The sequence below is a fragment of the Conger conger genome, chromosome 16, assembly GCF_963514075.1.
Source record: "Conger conger chromosome 16, fConCon1.1, whole genome shotgun sequence".
NCBI lineage: Eukaryota > Metazoa > Chordata > Actinopteri > Anguilliformes > Congridae > Conger > Conger conger.
The window spans coordinates 15,872,094-15,892,596 of NC_083775.1; the positions used below are offsets into that span (position 1 = coordinate 15,872,094).

General features: G+C 49.6%; 1 long non-coding RNA gene and 1 pseudogene across 3 annotated transcripts in view; one reads left to right on the forward strand and one right to left on the reverse strand.

Annotated features, from left to right (window-relative positions):
- The window catches only part of LOC133115148 (uncharacterized), a 37,040-nt gene extending 22,453 nt beyond the window's left edge, over positions 1-14,587 (forward strand). For all 3 annotated transcript variants that reach the window (XR_009705603.1, XR_009705604.1, XR_009705605.1), the window contains exon 3: positions 14,441-14,587. This is a non-coding gene — a long non-coding RNA (uncharacterized LOC133115148). The remainder of the gene's footprint in view (positions 1-14,440) is intronic.
- The window catches only part of LOC133115147 (ras-related protein Rab-26-like), a 94,895-nt pseudogene that overhangs the window by 43,010 nt on the left and 31,382 nt on the right, over positions 1-20,503 (reverse strand).

Sequence of the window (20,503 nt, forward strand, 5' to 3'; positions counted from 1 at the left end):
GTGAACAGGGGCCCTTTTAAAAGGACCGGGCGATGACGGCTCCTTTGCTTCCCTTTCTTTTGCGCCGCTCGTTAGAGCCGCAGCTGTTACCGCTGGTGCGTGCGACTCGACCGCGATTAGCCGGACGCGTTCCACACCGCCGGCCGCCGGCCGCTGCCTGAGAGGGGACGTGCAGTGTCCTACCTGGATGTTGTCGAAGGATGTTTTGTTGGTCACGTCGTAGAGCAGGAGGAGAGCTGGAGGAGAGACAGAGTGAGAAAGAGTGAGAGAGGCAGTGAGAGACAGTGAGAGACAGACAGACAGACAGACAGACAGAGTGAGAGAGTGAGAGAGTGAGAGAGTGAGAGAGTGAGAGAGTGAGAGAGTGAGAGAGAGAGACAGTACGAGACAGACAGACAGAGTGAGAGAGAGAGTGAGAGAGACAGTGTGACAGAGTGAGAGAGTGAGAGAGTGAGAGAGTGAGAGAGTGAGAGAGTGAGAGAGTGAGAGACAGACAGAGAGAGAGACAGACAGACGGACAGATAGAGTGAGGGAGACTCCATTGAACACCTCATTGAAAGAACCCAGACAACCAGACACACTCAACCCCTGAGAAAGCATTAATAAATCAGCCTTATAATAGACCATTCTCCTGGGCTCCACATTCATTCATCTTCATATTTCCACTCATTTAGTCTTCCCGTAAAACACGATTGACTTCCAGTCCCAGTTAGACGGTAGAGTACAGTGCCACAACAGTGATATGGCCATTTTGTTTTTTCAGACACCAAATGAATCGGTCTATGGATAAATACGTTTTTGCATTTTTGTGCAAAAGATATCATATTTGAATCAAGATAGTCATGTAGTACACATTTGACTTATTTTACCAGCTGGTTTTATACTCCAGGCTTTAGTCTGCCCAAGCCAGTCTGTTTGTCCTGGTTGATTTCCCATTGCCTGTCTATTACCATGAGTTTATCTTTGAGCACTGACACCGGGCTGGCCAGTGCTTGATGGGCCTCCCCTCTATATCCGGGTTCCCACTAGTTTCCCCACTAGTGATTTTTTTTCTTGCCACAGTTTGATTGTTTTTATTTGACCTAATTTGCTGGATTTTTTGGAGTTCAGGCTGAATCTTGCCTACTTTTCCCCCCCATTTCCTGTTTCTGTGAAGTGTGACACAAAGCTCCATACAAATAAAACTTAACTGACTTAAATTGAATATATATCGATTTCTCCCAGTCAGATAATGGAACAGAAAGGACCATTTCCCAGCATGCTGCGCTCCCGCTGACAGTGTACAGAGTGGTCTAATAGAACAGGATAAGCTGCGGTTCAGGGAGCCACGGGTGAACGATGTTCGTCTGGGCCATCCGGTCTCGCCGGGCGGCTGGATGGCTGCGTGTGAGCGATGTTCGTGTGCGACGTTGTGAGAGGTGTGTGAGCGTTCCCCGCTAACCCGAAGCATTCTCGCAAGTTTACTGGAACGTTTTGTCAATGTTATAACATTGCCAGTACGTGGCAGCAACAAGAAAATTTTGTGTTAGCTGGCTTGACTGCATTGGGTGAGCGATGGTTGTCTGGGCTGTGGCTTCAGCTGAGCGACACGATGCTTCACGGCGGCCGGGGCGGGGCGGGGGGGAGCGGAACCGAGTGCACACCGGTTCCCCAGGCGAAGGGAAGTCCACCCTTAGCGACCGTGGGTGCCAATTTCACTGCAGGAAGGGCTAGGCCCTCGCAGACCGAATCACCGAGCACATATGGCAACAGGAAAGAAAGAAAGTCAGAAAGGGGAATAAATAAGGTTACGCTTCGCGCTTGCGGAACGGTAGCTCCCCGGCGCACCTCGGCGAGGCCAACAACGGCTGGGAATGTATGGGGAGCCGTGTCAATTTCCCGGCGTGCGGAGACCTCGGGGGCGGTTAGGGCCAGCTGAGCAGAGTGGAGAGTGTGGCTCTGTCTGTCGCGCTGGTATTATGGGATGGCTATTACTCTCTGCGCCGCGCGCACCGCGGGGCCATTAGCTCACAGGGGTCCACTGAGAGCGCAGCGGTCCCGGAGCAGAGGATGATGGGAAGTGGCAGGCGGGTAATAGGAACAGGTTCTACTGGCCACGCCGTTCATCTTCCTCTTACTCATTACAGAGAGGGGAGATGTGATTACTGTGTGTGTGTGTGTGTGGCTGTGTGTGTGCATGCGTGCGTGCCTGTGTGTGTTTGTGTGTGTGCATGCGTGTGTGTGTGTGCCTGTGTGTGTGTGTGCATGCGTGCGTGCCTGTGTGTGTCTGTGTGTGCATGCGTGTGTGTGTGTGCCTGTGCGTGCGTGTGTGTTTATGCGTATGTGTGTGGCCGTACATGTGTTTGAATGTATATGTTTGCATGTGCGTGCCTGTGTGTGTTTGTGTGTGTGCCTGTGTGTGTGTGTGTGCATGCGTGCGCGCCTGTGTGTGTTTGTATGTGTGCCTGTGTGTGTGTGTGTGCCTGTGCGTGCGTGCGTGTGTGTTTGTGTGTGTGCCTGTGTGTATGTGTACCTGTGCGTGTGTGTGTTTATGCGTATGTGTGTGGCCGTACATGTGTTTGAATGTATATGTTTGCATGTGTGTGCGTGGGTGTGTGTGTGTGTATGTGCATGCGTGTGTGTTTATGTGTATGTGTGTGGGTGTCCGCATGTGTTTGAATGTATATGTGTGTATGTGTGTGTATGTGCATGCGTGTGTGTTTATGCGTATGTGTATGTGTGTGGGTGTGCATGTGTTTGAATGTATATGTGTGTAGGTGTGTGTATGTGCATGCGTGTGTGTTTATGTGTATGTGTGTGGGTGTCCGCATGTGTTTGAATGTATGTGTGCATGTCCGTGTGTGTGTGTGGGTATGTATGCATGTGCAAAGGAATCTTTTTAAAAGGAAGGAGGCACTGGCAGTTGGTGACATTTAGGTTGACAGTTTTTTAATTTCTTTATAATTTAATTTAATAAAAGACGAAGGCGCAAACATCCACCATTGTTCCACTGACAAAAGCCCCCTGATTCCTGCCTCTGCCTGCGCTTCTACCCAGCCAATGAAAGAAAAGAGAGGAGACAAACGAAAAAGGAAAGATACGCACAGGCATCCACGCACACGCACGCACGCACACACGTACGTGTGGCTCTCACACACACACAGACACACACACACTCCTCTGGTCACACGGTCTCAAGCCAGGCTAATAAACCGCCTTCAATTTGAAGTTAAAATTGAGGGAGAGCGCGGCAGAGGAAAGCAGGAGAGATTGAAAAAGAAGGACAGATGAGATGAATAAAGGCGGGCAAGAGGACGAATAAGGAATGAAAGAGCGACTGTTAAACCGCATTTACAAATACGCTGTTCATAAATATTCTCAATTTTTTAAAAATGCATTGGGTGAGCGAGAAATGAGAGAGAATGAGAGAGAGATGAGAGAGAGATGGAGATGGAGAGATGGAGATGGAGAGAGAGCGAGAAGGGTGGGAGAGAGGGACAGTGAGAGGGAGAAAGAATAGAAAAAAGGGCCTGTCACAGGAGAGGCCTCTGTGGGAGCCAGTACGAATCGGAGGAGCAACATATATTAATGATGTGCCAGGGAGAGCCCGGAAGAAGCCGGCATGAAGGCCCTGCCAGCTGTCTGCGCTCTGTCCTGCGGACCGCCGGCTCGGGACCGCACGCTCGGCGAGTCCCCCCCCGCCCGCGCCTCCGAGGGTCCGTCACGGACCCGCCATTCCGGTCCCCGCGGGCGCGCGGCTCGCTGACTGCCGTTAGCATCCAATCAAATGCGCTCGTTAACAATCAAACGCTCCCGGCGAGCCGAATGCTAATATAGCGCCGTTAGCGGAGCTGAGAGGCCGGAGGCTCGCGCTCTGTGAGTGTATGCAGATCGACTGAGCGCCCCCCCCCCCCTCTCTTTTTAATCAGCGCTTCTCACTGCGGGCGCTAACAAGCTCCTGTCTCTCCTCGCAGCGCAGGGTGAGAGCACGGAGTACACAGGACACACACACACCTACACACACACACACACATACACAAACACACCCACACAGAGGCACACACACACACACACACACACACACACACCTACAAACACACCCACACAGAGGCACACACACACCCACCCCCACAGAGGCACACACATACAGACACGCTTAGACATGCATACACGCGCACACACCACACACAAATACATGCACCCACACTATACGCTTTATCGGGTATTTATTGGACTTATTTTTCTGACTTATTAAGTGTTTTGCTGCTGTAGCCTATCCACTTTGGTTTGGCGCGCTGTGTACTTGCCGTGTTGTGTAATCGGGTGTCCTGCATACCACTGTTGTAATGTGTGGTTACTTGCGTTACTTTCACCTTCCTGTCAGCTTTGACCAGACTGGCCCTTCTCCGTCGACCTCTCTCATCAACAAGGTGTTTCCATCCGCAGAACTGTACCTGCGTGTGTGCGTGTGACATATATGCTCCACCATTTACACCCCTTTTTATGCTCCGTTTTAATTATGTCTATTGCCTTCATTATTATCACTATCTATTTCATTATAAAGTTTTTAAATGTTCTTGTTTTGGTCTTGTTTGGTTTGTTTTGTGCCTTCTTGTTTATGTGTATGCTTTAATGTAATTGTTGTAAATATTTACTTGTCTCTACCTTCCACTAATTTCCTTTTATTTGTTGACTTTAAATTTGTGCAAATAAAAATGCCGTGGTCGAAATCACTGAGTTTGCATTTTTTTTTCCCATTCTGATGGTTGATGTGAACATTAACTGAAGCTCCTGACTCTTATTTTATGCATTGCACTGCTGCCACACGATTTGCTGATTAGATAATCGCATGAATAAGTAGGTTTTCCTAATAAAGTGCTCAGTGAGTGTACATGCTCAGACACACACATAAATGCATGTGTGCGCATACACACACAAATACTCCTGCGCAAACAGACACACAGACTCAGGCACGCGCACACACACACAAATTCTTCTGTCGCACACTAACTGACAGACACATACATTTGCAGGTCTGCACACACACACACACACACACACAGGCATTGATTGATTCTGTAATTTTTGAAAAGGGAGTCCTTCTTGACCTTCCCTACTTCTGTATCTCATTATCACAAGAAACCACCCCCCCCTTTCCCTTCCCCCATCCAGCTGACCTCCTATCTCACGAGGGTCGTCCGTCAGTCGAAAACTCAGCGCGCTGATTATTATATCGATAACGCTGAAATATGCTCATTAGACGACATATTCCTCTCTGTGATATCGCTCCCAGAAGCCGTCGTTCGGAGGGCCCTTGAGTTAGCGACACGCGATCCCTCTCCCACACCGGCCCCTGCACCTCAGTGGTCTATTCATCACCTGCAGTCACGGCTGGTCTGCACCAACATTTCTCCCAGGGAGCGCACTAATGCATCCCAATTAGCGGATGTGCTCGGATCATCTTTTTCCCAGTGAGCGCTCGTCTATTTTCAGAAAGTACATCTAAAATGGCGGCGCTGCATAGCCCGTGCAGGTGTGCCTTCCTGCTGTTTTGGCTACTGTTAGCGTTAGCGCTGGAGGCTCTGTTAAGACCCAGCAAACACGGGTGGGGGTGGGGGTGGAGGGGTTGTGGATGCGAGTCGAACCTACGCCGGGTCAGGCAGCTCTGTAAGCGGATCGGTTCAGACGGCGAGGAGCGGATTTGTGGTGCGGATCTCGTCTCTTATGTTAAACACCGCCCCCCCCCCCCCCCCCACCCGCCTGTGGCTGATGAACTTTATAAACTCAAACTTTATAAAGATGTGAGGCAGATGCTGAGTATGAGCTGGGATTTCCTGAGCTCAGATTCCCTACTGCGGAAAACCCTCCAGGCTTAAAGAGGCTGAGGCGTTTTAACCCGCCTAAATCTTTACCTCCGAGTGAGGAAAGCCCCCAGCGTACTGCAGCGGGGTTCTTTGGCATAAAGGGCAGCGTGCATGCCTAACACCCCCCCCCAAGTTTACTGATAGTTTGTTTGTGTGTGTGTGTGTGTGTGTGTGTTTGTGTAAGTATGTGCGTTTGTGCGTGCGTGCCTGTATGTACGTGTGTGTGTGTCCGTTTGTGTGTTTGTGTGTGTGTGCGTGTCCGTTTGTGTGTATGTGTGTGTGTGTCTGTGTGTGTGTGCTCTGTACTCCCCTATGTATTCGACTCTTTCCTGTCCTGGCCTTCTGCCAAAGATGCACAACAGTAGCCAGATAGTCAGCCCCAGCAGTTCTTCAAGTTCTCTGACATTCCTGTTTGAAGCGCATTGAGCTGCTTGCCTCCTTGTATGAGAGGTGTTTTATAAATAGATTGTTCTTCTGCTTCTTCATCTTGATTGTTAACAGGAAATTCAAGGGCTATGCTTCAAGTTTACGTGGTTATACAGAACATTCGCCAGCAGCTCTGTTCCTGGTCATGCCCCTCATCATTATGCATGTGAGATATCAAACTTCATCTTTGGCAGCAGACCAATCGGTAGCGGTGGCCGTTTCTGGAATGTTCCCCCGCTCGCTCGCAGCTCCTGAAGAGGACCGGCCCGTGTGCTGAGCTCCTGGTGCTCCTGGCTGGAGCGGGGCTCATCGATTGGCGGTTCTCGTGCCGTACGGCGCGCTGTCAGACGGAGGGGCTTAATTTAGACGCATGGGGGCCCTGCTGGAGCCCTGCTAAAGGCCATGGCGCTGGAGGCTGATTAATGGAGATAGCGGGGAGTCTGCCTGGCTCTGTGCCCGGCGGGAGTGGCTGCTCACGGGGACCGCCGGGACACCGGCTCTGCCTGTAACGGGCTGCGGGGGACCTCGTCGGGCCCTTCTCCTGATTTCGGGGTCCCCCGTTCGGGCGCACGAGGGGCGAGGCGGCCCCCGGACAGCGCGTTACTGTTATGGCAGTCGGAACGGGAATTTACGCTTTGAGTATGGGTCTCTCGGGTGAGGTGCGTCCGCTTCCTGTGCTGGCCGCTGTGCTTCATGGGGGTCCGCTGTGCTTCATGGGGGTCTCCTGCAGGGAAACCCGCCGGAGTGAGACCGGCGTTCCCAGGGTTCCCATGAGTTCTTCGTGTGGTTGCCGCCCCCATTTCCTCCAACTCATTTCCACTATAGACAAAATCCACAGCCGCATAGGAGAACTCCGGTCCCGATGGTTCACTGTGAATACGCCGTGTGTGGTAAGGGTGCGTCTGAACACCGAATACCGTAAAGGGAACTGCACAGGTAATGTAATTTTTTCCTTTCCAGGGTAGACCAGTGGTGTTGGAACGATGTTCAATGGATGTGTTAAATTAGTGTAAAGAAGGGAGCCTTACGAGGACTGATGAGACAACCCCACGTAGTTTGTAATGGACAATGCACTTCTCACCCAATTGACGGATGCATTTAGAAAATTACAGTGTAAGATGAACAGACCCCCCCCCCCCCCCTCCGTCCTGGGCTGACAGTTTCTTGGCGCCCTCCCCGGGCTGAATTTGGATGCAGATGATAATGTTGGTTGAGCAGATGGACACAATGTTGTCTCTGCTCACCTCTAGTGTGTATACATCATTGCAGTCTCCCCCTACTAATAGACCCCCCCCCCCCCCCCCACGAAATCAAAACCAGAGTCAAACGCATAATTGTTTTGGATGATACGCTACTGAGCTTTTCTGTCTGAAATACTCTCAAAATGTCTAAAACCTGCTCTCTGGTCCTTTGGGTTGGCTCAATTGCACCAGGCAAGATCAATCTCGCACAGAAAAGACATAGAGTAACATGAATTTTTTAAGATGTGAATTTTTAAAGTGTGATGTCATGCTTCTGTATATGTGACATGGTAGGCAAAAGCAGTAGGGGGTAGGTACCAGTAGGTGGTAGGGTCATATCCCAGATGGAGCACTGCAGTTGTACTGATGAGGAAAGGCCATAAGTAACCTCAGACACTTCAGTAAATGTGTGCTGTAGCTGTATGAAGTAGTCCTTTACAAAAACAGCATTTTCATGTCTAAAAAATGTGTGGGAGTGATTCTTTTTTTGTTTGTTTTCCACTTGATGTTTGAGAGGAGCGGATCAGAGTTGATGGATGCTCAGAGTGCCGTTTTCAGATGCTGTTGTGAGGCAGTAGTAGGAGGTAAAGCAGTCATTGAAGCTGTCCATGGCTGTTCAGTGTACAGAGTAAACGCACGCATGCACGCGCACACGCACACGCACACGCACACGCACACGCACACGCACACACACACACAAACACATGCACAAACACACAGGGGCTGTTGTGTGGAAATGAGAGTTTTGCAGGTTTGAGTCCCTGGTGCTGCACTGTAAGAACTGTAAAACTGCATTCATGCTCACATAAGCAATGCACCAGCTCTCTCTATCCCTCTCTCCTCTCTCTATTCCTCTCTCCCTCTCTCTCTCTCTGTCTGTCTCTCCCTCTCTCTCTCTCCCTCTCCCTCTCTGTCTCTCTCCTTCCCTCCCTCTCCCTTTCTCTCTCTCTCGTCTCTCTCTCTCTCTCGCTCTCTCTCTCTCTCTCGTAATGACAGTCCCCACATCGGCCACACGTCCGGAGGTCAGGCGCGGGCACGGCTCGTAAAACTCATAAAACTGCGCTTGTCGCGGTCCCCGCCAGCTGGGACCGCACTCAGCCTAACAAAGGGGGCGAGGAGTACGAGCAGCGGACACGGAGATGGGCAGGGTGTTTGCTCACACATGCCCCGGTCCTTCCTGGGTCTCGGAAGAGAACGAGAAACGCTTCCGAGAAACTCTGAGAAACGCTCAGGCTTTTCTGTGCGGAGGTCTTCATTCAGCGGGTCTATTCGGCGCCATGTAGCATAAGCGTTTGTGCCGCTACTCCCCTGTAGGGGGCACCAACACAGTAACGGGCCCATTACCGTGCGCTGTTCCTTCTTTCTCGCACGCGCTACAGAGACTGGAGACTGGCTGTCGCATCCTCGAACGTGTCGGCAGAACGCAGTGTAGGCTACCCCCTGATTAATCTCACATTGTCACGACACTTCATCAAGGGATGACGGCAAACACAGCAACCGCACGCACTTAAGAAAACACACATACTGACTAGCACACGGACTGCATTTCTGAATTACAGCGGCAGTCTTCCAACTGGAAATGGCTAAAACACTTTCACATTTCTTAATGGGGCGGTAAAGAGGCTAAGAGCACAGTGGCATAGATTCATAAATCGGGAGTAAACTGCAGTCACGCTGTGAGTGCACTGAGACATCCCTGCCTGTAGGGGGCTTGTGTACTTTTGTACATCTAGTACGCAAGGGTAATAAAGGGCATTTGTGTTGGTGCTTGCTGTGAGATGTGTGTGTGTGTGTGTGTGTGTGTGTGTGTTTTCTGCATAACAGGGACCAGAATAGTTGTTGCTGAAGGTATTCACACTAACATGAGGTTATCATGTTACGGCTGCTTGAAAAACGTAAAGGACCAACAGACGCTGAAGTCAGCGGGAGACCCAGGCTTACCGTGAGCGTCGCGGTAGTAGGCGTGTGTGACGCTACGGAACCGCTCCTGTCCGGCGGTGTGTCCCAGATCTACGGGGGGGGGGGGGGGAGAGGAACAGAATTACGGTCCATTCCATCTTCCTCCACAGGCTGGAAACACACATGTTCAAGCTGCTTCTTGGCACTACACAGTCTGAATATTCCCTACCCAAAAATCTGAGCGTTGAAGTCTGGCTACATTGAAACATTATACCTTCAAATGTTTGTGCTACTTATCAAACTAGCATGTATAGCGCTATAGCCTCAGTCCACCTCTTGTCACAGTCAACATGATGTTTGAGTTTGTGTAATAACATTATTTTGTGACACTACTAGGTTGTTATCATTAGTGCCGCTTGCTTCACGTTAATGTATGCGCTGAGCATGGTTACGCAATGGCAGTGGGGCATAGCAGATTGTAAACATGACAGAAGGTGTCCCGTTTGAACACTTTCGCCCCTTGGTCATGATACTAATCTGTGTAGCATAATGGTTGAGATTGCAACTGTTGTAGGAAAAATACTGTTGAAAAAACTGTGTTATAGGACTCCATTGCTTTAAGTTACCAATAATGAATGCTCAGTGAAAAATAATATAATCACATATTAGTGATCTCACACCTTAAAGGTTAATTTAATGTGTACTGTCTCAGTATGTATAAAGCTGGATACGGATTATATGCAAAAACAATGTAAGCAGTGTATGTTGCTCTGGAGCATAGTGTGTGAAATTTCTAAAATGCAAATGTAAAACGTAAGCCTAGATTGACCCAGTAAATAAGCGGTGTAAATGAGCAAGCAGGTAAATGTAAGAAAAAATGAATAATACATTAATTAAATACACAATTGAGGGTGTCTGGCATATGAATAATGTGAGAATTGCCATCATCTGAGGTGGTAAACAAGAAGAAAAACAAGAAGAATTTGTCAAGGATTCCTCTGAATAATGGAGTTTAAATCTAATAGCGTGGGTTGCTGGAGTCAAAATAGAGGGAATGACTGTCAACCTTCTAGCCACGAGGCAGTCAAATTTAAATTAAAGTGCTGTCAAATTTTTCTCCTCTTCCATGCTGGATGTGAAAGGAAAGCAATCAGAGCAATCTCATTTTACATCTTGAATCCTGTAAAGAATCTACTAACTGTCACCTTTACTTTGAATCACTCCACTCAACTCAAAAAACCAAAAAAACGTATGAATTCTCTGCTCTGCACAAATACGCACACAGACACACATGCTCTCTCTCTCTCTCTCTCTCTCTCTCTCTCTCTCTCTCTCTCTCTCTCTCTCTCTCTCTCTCTCTCTCTCTCTCTCTCTCTCTCTCTCTCTCTCTCTCTCTCTCTCTCTCTCTCTCTCTCTCTCTCTCTCTCTCTCTCTCTCTCTCTCTCTCTGTTTCACTTTTTTTTGGCAGTAATCCAAAGCACCCAATTCAAAGTTCTGGGAATGTTCCCTTAATTTTCATGCTCTACTGAAACCACTGACATAGAATCCGTCTGTTCCCCACCCCTCACTGTCTCTATATGCCACGTGGAAGAGGCCATTGATTGGTGCAATAAGAATATTGATCGACCACTCCTACTGAAAGGTCCTTTCCGCTTTTTTTTTGCTCGTTTGCTGCAAAAAAAAAAAGTGTCATTCCATTATGACAAAAATATCTCTTGCGGATTACCTACAGGAGTTTATTTTAAGTTTCTACCACCCAACCCCCCTTTTCCTTCCTCACAGCCAAAGAATTTGCAGTAAGTAGCTGGTGAGTGTCTGATTCTGCCAGACTCTAGATGTAAGGCGTGAATTCAGATCAGGACTTGCAGCTGCCCTAGAACTGGTCCTTGAAGGACTCCACTAATTAACTCGAGTTTCCTGCAGCTACTGTTTTCTTAATGAATTCCCCAGCTGCTTCCTGGGGAACTTCTCTAATTGTGACAGGATTGGGAACAGTTATTTCACTGCTCCTGTCTTCTACAGGTGAACCACAGCCTCATTTTTCCTTTCACAAGCTGAACTTAATTTTCACTTCGCATTTCTTTGAACTCCGAGCTTTTTTTTTTGTGTATTTTTAACATTTTTAAAAAGGGAAACTGGCAGGCTGGTTTGACGTGTGTTTTCCTGAATCCCTCTCGGCCTCCCCCTTCACCTCATTTGTGTATAATATCACAGAAACGATCTGAAGTGAAACAACTCAAACAAGATTAAAGCAGCCTCAACGACAATAACAACAACGCTGATTGCTCTGTTGAAACTGTAATTTCAAAGGGTGGGGGGTGGGGGGGGGGAGCACTGGAGAGACAACAATAACAACACAACACCCAGGAGCAGGGATGCCAGAGGCCTAATCAGTCAGCCAGTCTCTCAATGATTCAGTCGCTCAATCAGTCACTCACTCACCCGACTCACTGACTCAATTCACTCAGTCACCCTCTCAGTCACTCACTGGCTGACTCACTCACTCACTCACTCACTGGCTGACTCACTCACTCACTCACTCTCTCATTGAAATTCACTCACTCGGTTCACTGGCTCACTCACTAAATTCGCTCAATTGCTCAATCACTCACTCACTCTCTCTCTTGGCGCGCTCAGTCAATCACTCTGCGCTGCAGACGTACAGCTCTGCCCGCTCCCCCGTAACAAACAGCGCTCGAGCGAAGTGCACACAGCAGGATCCCTGTGCTGTGGCTGCAGCTTAGTGATAACCCTTAAAAGATTTAACGATGGGGGAATGAAATCCTCCTCATTATGCAGGAGGCCGCTTTAATTGATCTGGACTAAAAGCTTCCCTCACGCTGATCAAACTGCTGTTTGCAGGTGGATTTTCGAAAGGCTCCTGTCATCCTGAGTTCTTGTGGATAAGCGAGGAGTTACCTACCTGCAGCTTAACCTTCATCCCGTCAATGTTCAACACTTTGTTCTGAAAATAGAAAATAACAAGGTAATTTATTAGAATGGCACATTTTTGCATACATGCACATGCACGCACACATTGCAGGCCAATCTGCCAACGTTGTATTCCGCTACATGGGAAGCAAGTAGAGCAGAGATATTAGCTTGCATGTTTCTAATATGACACTTGCAATTAGGTATAAGCAGATGGAAAACTTTGCCTTGTTTAAATGTTTGTGTATGTGTGTGCATATGTGTGTTTGTGTAGGTGTGTGTGTGTGTGTGCGTGGGTGTGTGTGTATGTAGGTGTGTATTGAAACGTTGCCTCCAGACATCACAGAAGCTGTAGGTGTTATATGTACTGCATTGTCTCTGACGATAAATAATTCACACCCCCATGTTCCCCCAGGCCTCTGTAGCACCTCCTGCTCCTCTTCCTCGTCTGTTTCCTTCAGTGTAGAGGTGCTCTGAGAATGGGATCTTGTCTGCAATTCCAGACGGAACACCTCAAACTGAACACGGCATCTGTTCTGAAGTTCCAAACGGAACACCTCAAACTGAACTTGGCGTCTGTTCTGAGGTTCCAAACGGAACACCTCAAACTGAACATGGCGTCTGTTCTGAGGTTCCAAACGGAACACCTCAAAGGGAACATGGCGTCTGTTCTGAGTTTCCAAACGGAACACCTCAAAGGGAACATGGCTTTTCCTCTGAGGTTCCAAACGGAACACCTCAGAGGGAACAAGATGTCTGCTCTGTGGCTCAAAGGAACACTACAAATCTTTTACAAGTCTCCAAACATGGAAGCCCATTCCTGGCTAACGGCCTCTGGTTTGTCTTTATTCTGTGGTTTAACAGCAGGCTGGCCGGTCTCCTTGGGCTGACTGGAAACGGGTCCGTGGGGAGCCCCTCTGGACGTGGATCGATGGCCTTTAGGCTGCATACCTGTGCCCTGCACCGGCCCTGAGAGAGCAGCCCATTAAATCTTATTGATTTACGAGCACAGGCAACCTTTCCCCCCCGGCCGTCACCAGGCCATTAAATCGCATTGATTTATAAACGCCTTACACAACAGCTCCCCCTTCGCGCTCGGACATACTTGTTGATATTCGATTTAATCGGGCAAAGGAATGCCGCTGTATATGCACTTCAAAGGGCCACTTGACCAAATCATTTTATAATCAAAAAGGGTTGTGTGTGCATACATATATTTAAAAAGTGTGGGCATGTGCGAGTTGGTAAAAAAGAAAAACTATACGTGAATAACGATTCAATTTTTGTTTTCTGGAGCATTCGCATCTCAAAATTGCTTGCAGAATTGCTGCTGTTATTATGTTTGCTTAGCACATCTCCTTACGATCGGGCACCACTTGAACAGTCGGGTTATAAATTGATTCGTTTATGCATTTTATTTAAGACAGGACCACGCACATTGAAGAACATTTTAGTTAACTGTTGAGCTCATTTTCATCCGCAGTCCCTGGGCAGGTTAAGGCAGCCAGGAATCCGGTCACGTAGCGAGGCACTCACAGGAGAAAGATGGAAGGTGCACTGATACCGTACCATACCTCACCCTTGTGACAGGTGTGCTTAATTAAAGTTTAGTTCCAGTGCCACCCACAATTTAGGCTCAGTGGGAAACAAGAGGCTAAGTAGACAGTCTGACATTGTGTCTGGGAGATTCTCTAAACCCGGTTCACAGGAACTGCCAGGATGACACCGAAGATGTCATCTCCACCGGCTCTTCTCAGCTTCTCTGCCGACGAGTCCCCGTAGCCTTATCGTCGAAAAAGTGCCATCTTGATCCGAAAGCATTCCGGTTAGAACCGGAACCTCATTAACATTCTTCGTCTGCAGAGCGATTGTGTGACTGGGGTTTTCGGTTCGCAATCTGTGAACTGACAACAGTCTTTCTGCGTACCTGTTGTAAATTGAGCCGAACAATCCTGTGAATATGCATGAGCGTCATCTGCGAGGAGGGCCTGTTTTGAAACTCCTTTAAAGCCTCTGACAGGCTTTAGAAGCGAGCCCCGGAGAGCGGACTAAAACGCAACGAGAGCTGACTTCCTGTCTAATTACCGTGTTCTTTTGTAGGAGACGCAGACCACCGTCTGGACCAACGGCGGCCCCGACGTGTCCTCTGCTGAACCTTCTCCGCGAGGGCCGTGGGACAAAAACAAACACTCCCCAAAGTTTTTCGGTGAAAATGTGTGATTCACGCTGAGCGAAAGCAGCAGATACAGTGGCAGTATAAAACTGCAGTTATGGCTGTAGCTCGGTTGCCTTTTGCTTTGTCATCACGGATTTTGTGCTGAGTGAGCAAGTGTGAACTCCCTCCCAAATAAATGAATGTTTGGGAACCCCTGTACGACCCATTCTTTAAAAAATTAATCTCTTTTGCGCCATCGAGAACAATTTTCTTCTGCCAATTCCCCGTCGTAAAACAAAATGATGTGGTGGAGGCTTTTCTAAATTTGTCTGTATTGAGTTTGATGCCATCATTTTAAACATGATTAATTTGTGGCTCTTTGGTCATAATGTTCTGCAGGGGTGTTCATTTCTTGCAAAAAAAATCAGGTGGAGCTCAGGTTCCTCTGCCTGCACTGTGATTGGCTCAGCATTCAAAGGGCCTACAGTGTACAGTGACAGGTGACCACAACCCTGCACATATTGTAGGGCTTGGATAGGCAGCCACACACTACATCCATCTGTGACCAACTGTCACAGCAGGCCAGCTATGCCTTCTCTGGACTGCACCGTTAGCATTAATTAGGGCAGTGCTACTCAACCCCACGTCCTGCGGGCCGCAGTGTCTGCAGGCATTTGCTTCAATCCTGTGGTTCACCGCGACACCTGATTTCACTAATTGGCTTATTATCTGAGCCCAGCAGGTAAAATAATGGCTGAAATCAGGTGTTGTAGCGCACGGGTAGGGGCAAATAGTCCTGCAGACACTGCGGCCCGCAGGGCGAGGAGTTGAGTAGCGCTGATTTAAGGGCTGTCTGCATAGGTGCCCTGAAGTGAGGCTGTCCAGGTCTGCCAGGATTGGTTGGCCGCCACCCCGGAGACGGGGCTCCATCCAATGTTTCTACCAGTGTCCTTTCGGGAGTCTTTCCTGCTGTCGCCCTTGGCTTCCTCTTGGGCCTGGGCCTGAAATGTCTATAAAAGTGGCTCTGGTCTTTTATGGAAAGGGTTGTCCAAATAGTAGAAGTGAGTTTAATTGAAACCGAAGCACACATGGCTCTGCAGTGATGGAATCGATTGGAATTTCTCCGTAGCATCAGCAGAACTTTATTTGCGCCAGCGACTGAAGGGGTCCCGGTACGGGCATGCGTTTTACTGCAGCGTAAAAAGCGGCCTCACTCCAGCGACTGCACTAAATAACTCTGTGTATACAAGGTCTGAATCAGGCTGCTGAGTGTCCTCAGAGCCTTGTCATCCATATTTAATCATCGGATTCGGGTCCGAAGGTTAATCCCATCAGAAACGGTCTCACGGTCGCCCGGCGACATGTTTTGCGTGTTCGTCAGAGGGAGGGTAAATAACAAGGCCGTAGTTGTTTGCAATTATCTTCTTCTTCTTTTTTTTTTTTTACTGCCAATACGCCCACTGTCGTGTATGTATTTCCCTGGAGGGTTCTCACGGTACAGAGTGAAATGATCTGTCCGAAAATGGCAGCAGCGCCCCAAACAAAAGCCAAAAAAGGAGGCGAAGGGCTAACGGCGAAAGGGAAACGGAATGAGTGTGGCTGTTCGGAGAAGAGCGACCGTGAGGGGTGGCGAACACACGAAACGCGTGGTGGGCTTTGAAATGACGTGAGAGACTCGGTGACTCAGGTGAAGCTGTTTTAATATCAGCGTGCGATCCTCCCCTCTGAAAGAGCAATGAGAACTCTGCCTCCTACAGAGAGAGGGGAAGGGGAGAGAGAGGAGGGGGGTGGGGGACTGTGAGAGAGAGGGAAAGGGAGAGAGAGAGGGGGAAACTGAGACGGAGAGACGGTGGGATCAGAGAGAGAGATAAACTTTTGATGTTCCTTTATTGAAACACACAACCTTCCAAAATTGCCTTAAAACCTATCCCCAGCCCCTATTTACGACAACCCCCCCGCCCACCCCCAAATCTAATAAAAAGGAACAAAGTAACAACAAAAGTAAACCTTACAAAAACGCCCAAGCACTAGTCAACCCAAACGTAATCCAATCCCTTCTCCATTTACAGCACAAACGGCCTCCCCAATACACCAGATTCTCGGAAATTTTGCATCATTTGAAGAAACTCATACTCCACCCTAAGGCGAGCCAAACATACTGTTATTAATACACAAAACAAAGAGCTCAACCTTTCACATCCCATAGAAAGATGGAAGAGTGTCTCCTGGTCTGCACAAAAAGGACACCCTTCTCCCACCCCAGGATCAACACGGGGCAGCCACAGCTTAGAGTCCACAGCCCCATGCAGTATCCTCCACTGCAGATCCCCTGGCCTTAGGGCCACAGCCAGTATCCTCCACTACAGATCCCCTGGCCTTAGGGCCACAGCCAGTATCCTCCACTGCAGATCCCCTGGCCTTAGGGCCCCGGCCAGTATCCTCCACTGCAGATCCCCTGGCCTTAGGGCCCCAGCCAGTATCCTCCACTGCAGATCCCCTAGCCTTAGGGCCACAGCCAGTAAGCGAGAGCGAGCAAGAGAGAGTTAGCAAGAGAGAAGTTAGGGAGACTGATTGAGAGAGTGAGTGAGTGAGTGAACGAGAGAGAAGTTAGGGAGACTGATTGAGAGAGAGAGAGAGAGAGAGAGCAAGAGAGAAGTTAGGGAGACTGATTGAGAGAGTGAGTGAGCGAGAGAGAGAGCGAGAGAGGGGTAAGAGCAGGGTGCCCAATCATGGAGGGCAGAGAGTGTGCAGGTTTTCAGTGCTCCAGCTGAAGGTGTATTAATGAGGGAAATCAGCTGCTGATTGGTTGGAATGAAAACCTCCATACCCATGGCCTTCCGTGGCACATGATTGGGCACCCCTGGGCTAGAGAGAGGGAGGGGGCAGATGTAAGAGGGGGGGCTGAGAGAAAGGTGGAAGGATAGAGGGAGAGAGAAGGGAAGGATGTCAGGGAGGAGGAGAGAGCGAGTTATAATGAAGGCTGGTTATGGAGAGGGGGATCGAGGGATTTGGGTAGGAAGGGAATCAGAGGAAACGTATCAAAGGGACTGTCAGACATCAGAAACAAAATAGATGAGAAGAAAATAACAGGACCGATGAGATGAGCAAAATCAGCGTTCTGACGGCGCACTCAGAGTCCAAGAGAGCATCAAAGAGAGTGGCTAGGCTACACATTCTTTTAAAATACTTTATATATTCAAACAAACAGAAAAGATACGCTGTAGATGAGAAAAACAACAGTACAGACGAGACATAAAATCAGCGTTCTGAAGGCGGAGAGAGAGGGAGCAGGGGGGCCAGGGGGAGGGAGAGCCAAACTCTGGGATCCTCCTCACTTGCGTGGTGTTCTTCACAAATTTTTCCCATTTTTGTAACTTTGTAAAAGAAACCTCGATACGAGAACAGACGTGTCCAAGAAAAAACTGAAAGAAAAAAAAACCCCTTAAAGTTAAGGCCCCAATCTCCCGAGAGAAGGCTCCAAAAACACCCTGTGAAGCGCGGACTGAGAGAGAGGGGGAGGACGTGAGCGGTTCAGCGGCGGGGAAAAAGGAACGCAGCCGCGGGATAGGATGAGAGAGCCTCTCAAAGGCGGGCGGGGGGGAGAGATGGAGATGAGAAGGAAGCGCTGAGAGGGAGGGAGGCGAAGGAGAGACTCTTCAAAAACCTGTCGGAGCTCTACAGGCCCTTGTCCCGGACTCAGACGGCCCACTTCAGGCACCCTGGAGCAGGCAGTCAAAACAAACAAGCAGGGGGGCGAGGTGGCGGGGTCGGAGGGGCGGGAGGGGAGGCTTCGTTACGGGAGACGGGTGAGAGATCGCTCGGTCAGCGGCGCGGCCTGCCATCCGTCTTAGAGCCTCAGCCTCCGGGCGCTGCTGCTAACGCCGTCAGCCGTGAGAGTCCCGGAGAGAGGCCCGGAGTCTGAGAGAGAGACAGCGGCTCCCTGCGCCTCAGAGTTTGTGTTTACTGGCATTGTGATTATTTATGTCATATACGGGGCGACACGGCTCAGGCAGTAAGAGCGGTCGTCTGGCAGTCGGAGGGTTTGCCGGTTCGATCCCCCGCCCGGGCTGTGTCGAAGTGTCCCTGAGCAAGACACCTAACCCCTAAATTGGGTGCCTTGCATTGCATGGCAGCCAATCACCATTGGTGTGTATGAATGGGTGAATGAGAAGCATCAATTGTACAGCGCTTTGGATAAAGGTGCTATATAAATGCCAACCATATTTCGACACTCCGTGGCCGATATTAGCTATTTATTAGACTTAGTTTTTGGACTTTTTGGTCTTCTGCTGCTTTAGCCTGTCCACTTCAACAGTCGGATGTGTTGCGTGTTCAGAGATGCTCTTCTGTATGCCACTGTTGTAATGTTTGGTTATTTGAGTTGCTGTATCTTTCCTGTCTGCTTGAAACGGTCTGGCCATTCTCCTCTGACCTCTCTTGTTTGTTGGAAACTCTACACTCTGTTGTGAGTGAAAATCCCAGGAGATCAGAAGTTTCTGAGAAATCAAACCACCTGTTTTTCCACAGTCAAATTCACTTGGTCTGAACAACAACTGAACCTCTTCACCATGTCTGCATGCTTTTATGCATTGAGCTGCTGCCACATGATATTGCCTGATATTTGCATTAACAAAATGTACGGGTGTACCAAATAAAGTGGAGAAAATGAAATGGAGTAGCTACTGTACATTCAGGAAAGGGCCACACACGTATTTAGTTAGGATGAGGTGGGGTCTGGTGGGTATGGAACCAGCAATAAAATGGGAAAAGTATTGCGATGATGAAGCGTTTTCTCAGAGGAGAGAAAAATCAGTTTTAGCCTGCAGCAACACACACACACAAACAAAAACTCTCCACCTGTTACGAGTTTGGAAGCCCGTCTGTGGCTGTGAATATCTATTCTATTCCGGCTGAATTGTAATTTTGGACCGAGGCACCCCCCCCTCCCCCCATGTCTGAGCTGCAAGCTGTTTGCTGTGTTCTTCAGATACGGGAGCCGGGGTGCTGTTCGACCGCACCGTGCGTCTCCCGGTGGAGGCGGTGAACCTGTGTCAACCCCGATAAGCTGGGCCTTTCACCGAGCGGCCGTTTCTCCCGTTGACCTGCCGTTACCTTTCGCGGTCGCGGTCGTGCCCTCGATTTGCCTGAGCCGCGACCCCGCCCGAACCCGGCGGGACCCACCCTGCCCCCCCCGGGTCGCCTGGCAACGCGGCTCGCTGCTCCCGCAGGGGGGCGGCGCCGCGGGGCGTCTGACGTCAGGCGGAGGCTGCGGGGTGGAGCGTAGTAATGGACCAATAGGGGCTCACGCTTGTGTGTTGTCATGTTTATCTGTTTCGTCTTGTGTGTGGGTGTATGTAGGTGTGGCTGGGGGCAAGGGGTGGGGGGCATATACTGTGGGGGGGGGCACTGTGAGTGGGGGGGGGCAGGGGAAAACTGGGGGAGGGGGTACCCTCTGAGTATGGGTGGGGGGTGTACGGCTGTTCCCTGTGAGTATGGGTGGGGGGGTGTGGGGGGCTGGTAGACTATGTCAGCGGGCAGAGCGGTGGTCGAATTGCCCCATTGTGCGATGGCCTATGGCCTGCTTCCCCTCAAAACCAGGATGAAGAGGAAAGGCCAGGTCAGGTTCTGATGCTAACCCCTCCTGCAGGCTGGGCTCTTAAATATTCATCCAGCACAGCTCTGCTTCAGCCCACGCACCCACCAGCCTGTGACCTTACAGCTGCTCAAAACGACAGCCTCCTCCCCCTACCCCCCGTGTGACCAATTACTACCACGGCGCTGAGGCTAACAGGCAGACACGCACGCACAGACACGCACAGACATGCACACAGACACGCGCAGATGCACAGACACACACAGACACGCACAGACACGCACGCACAGACACACACTGACACACACAAAATCAAAAACTTAAATCTCTCATAAGAATCCAGACCCCTGGTTCAGTTCTTCGGAGAAGCCCTTTTGGCAGCAATTAATACATTTGCAAAAATTCAACGCAATAA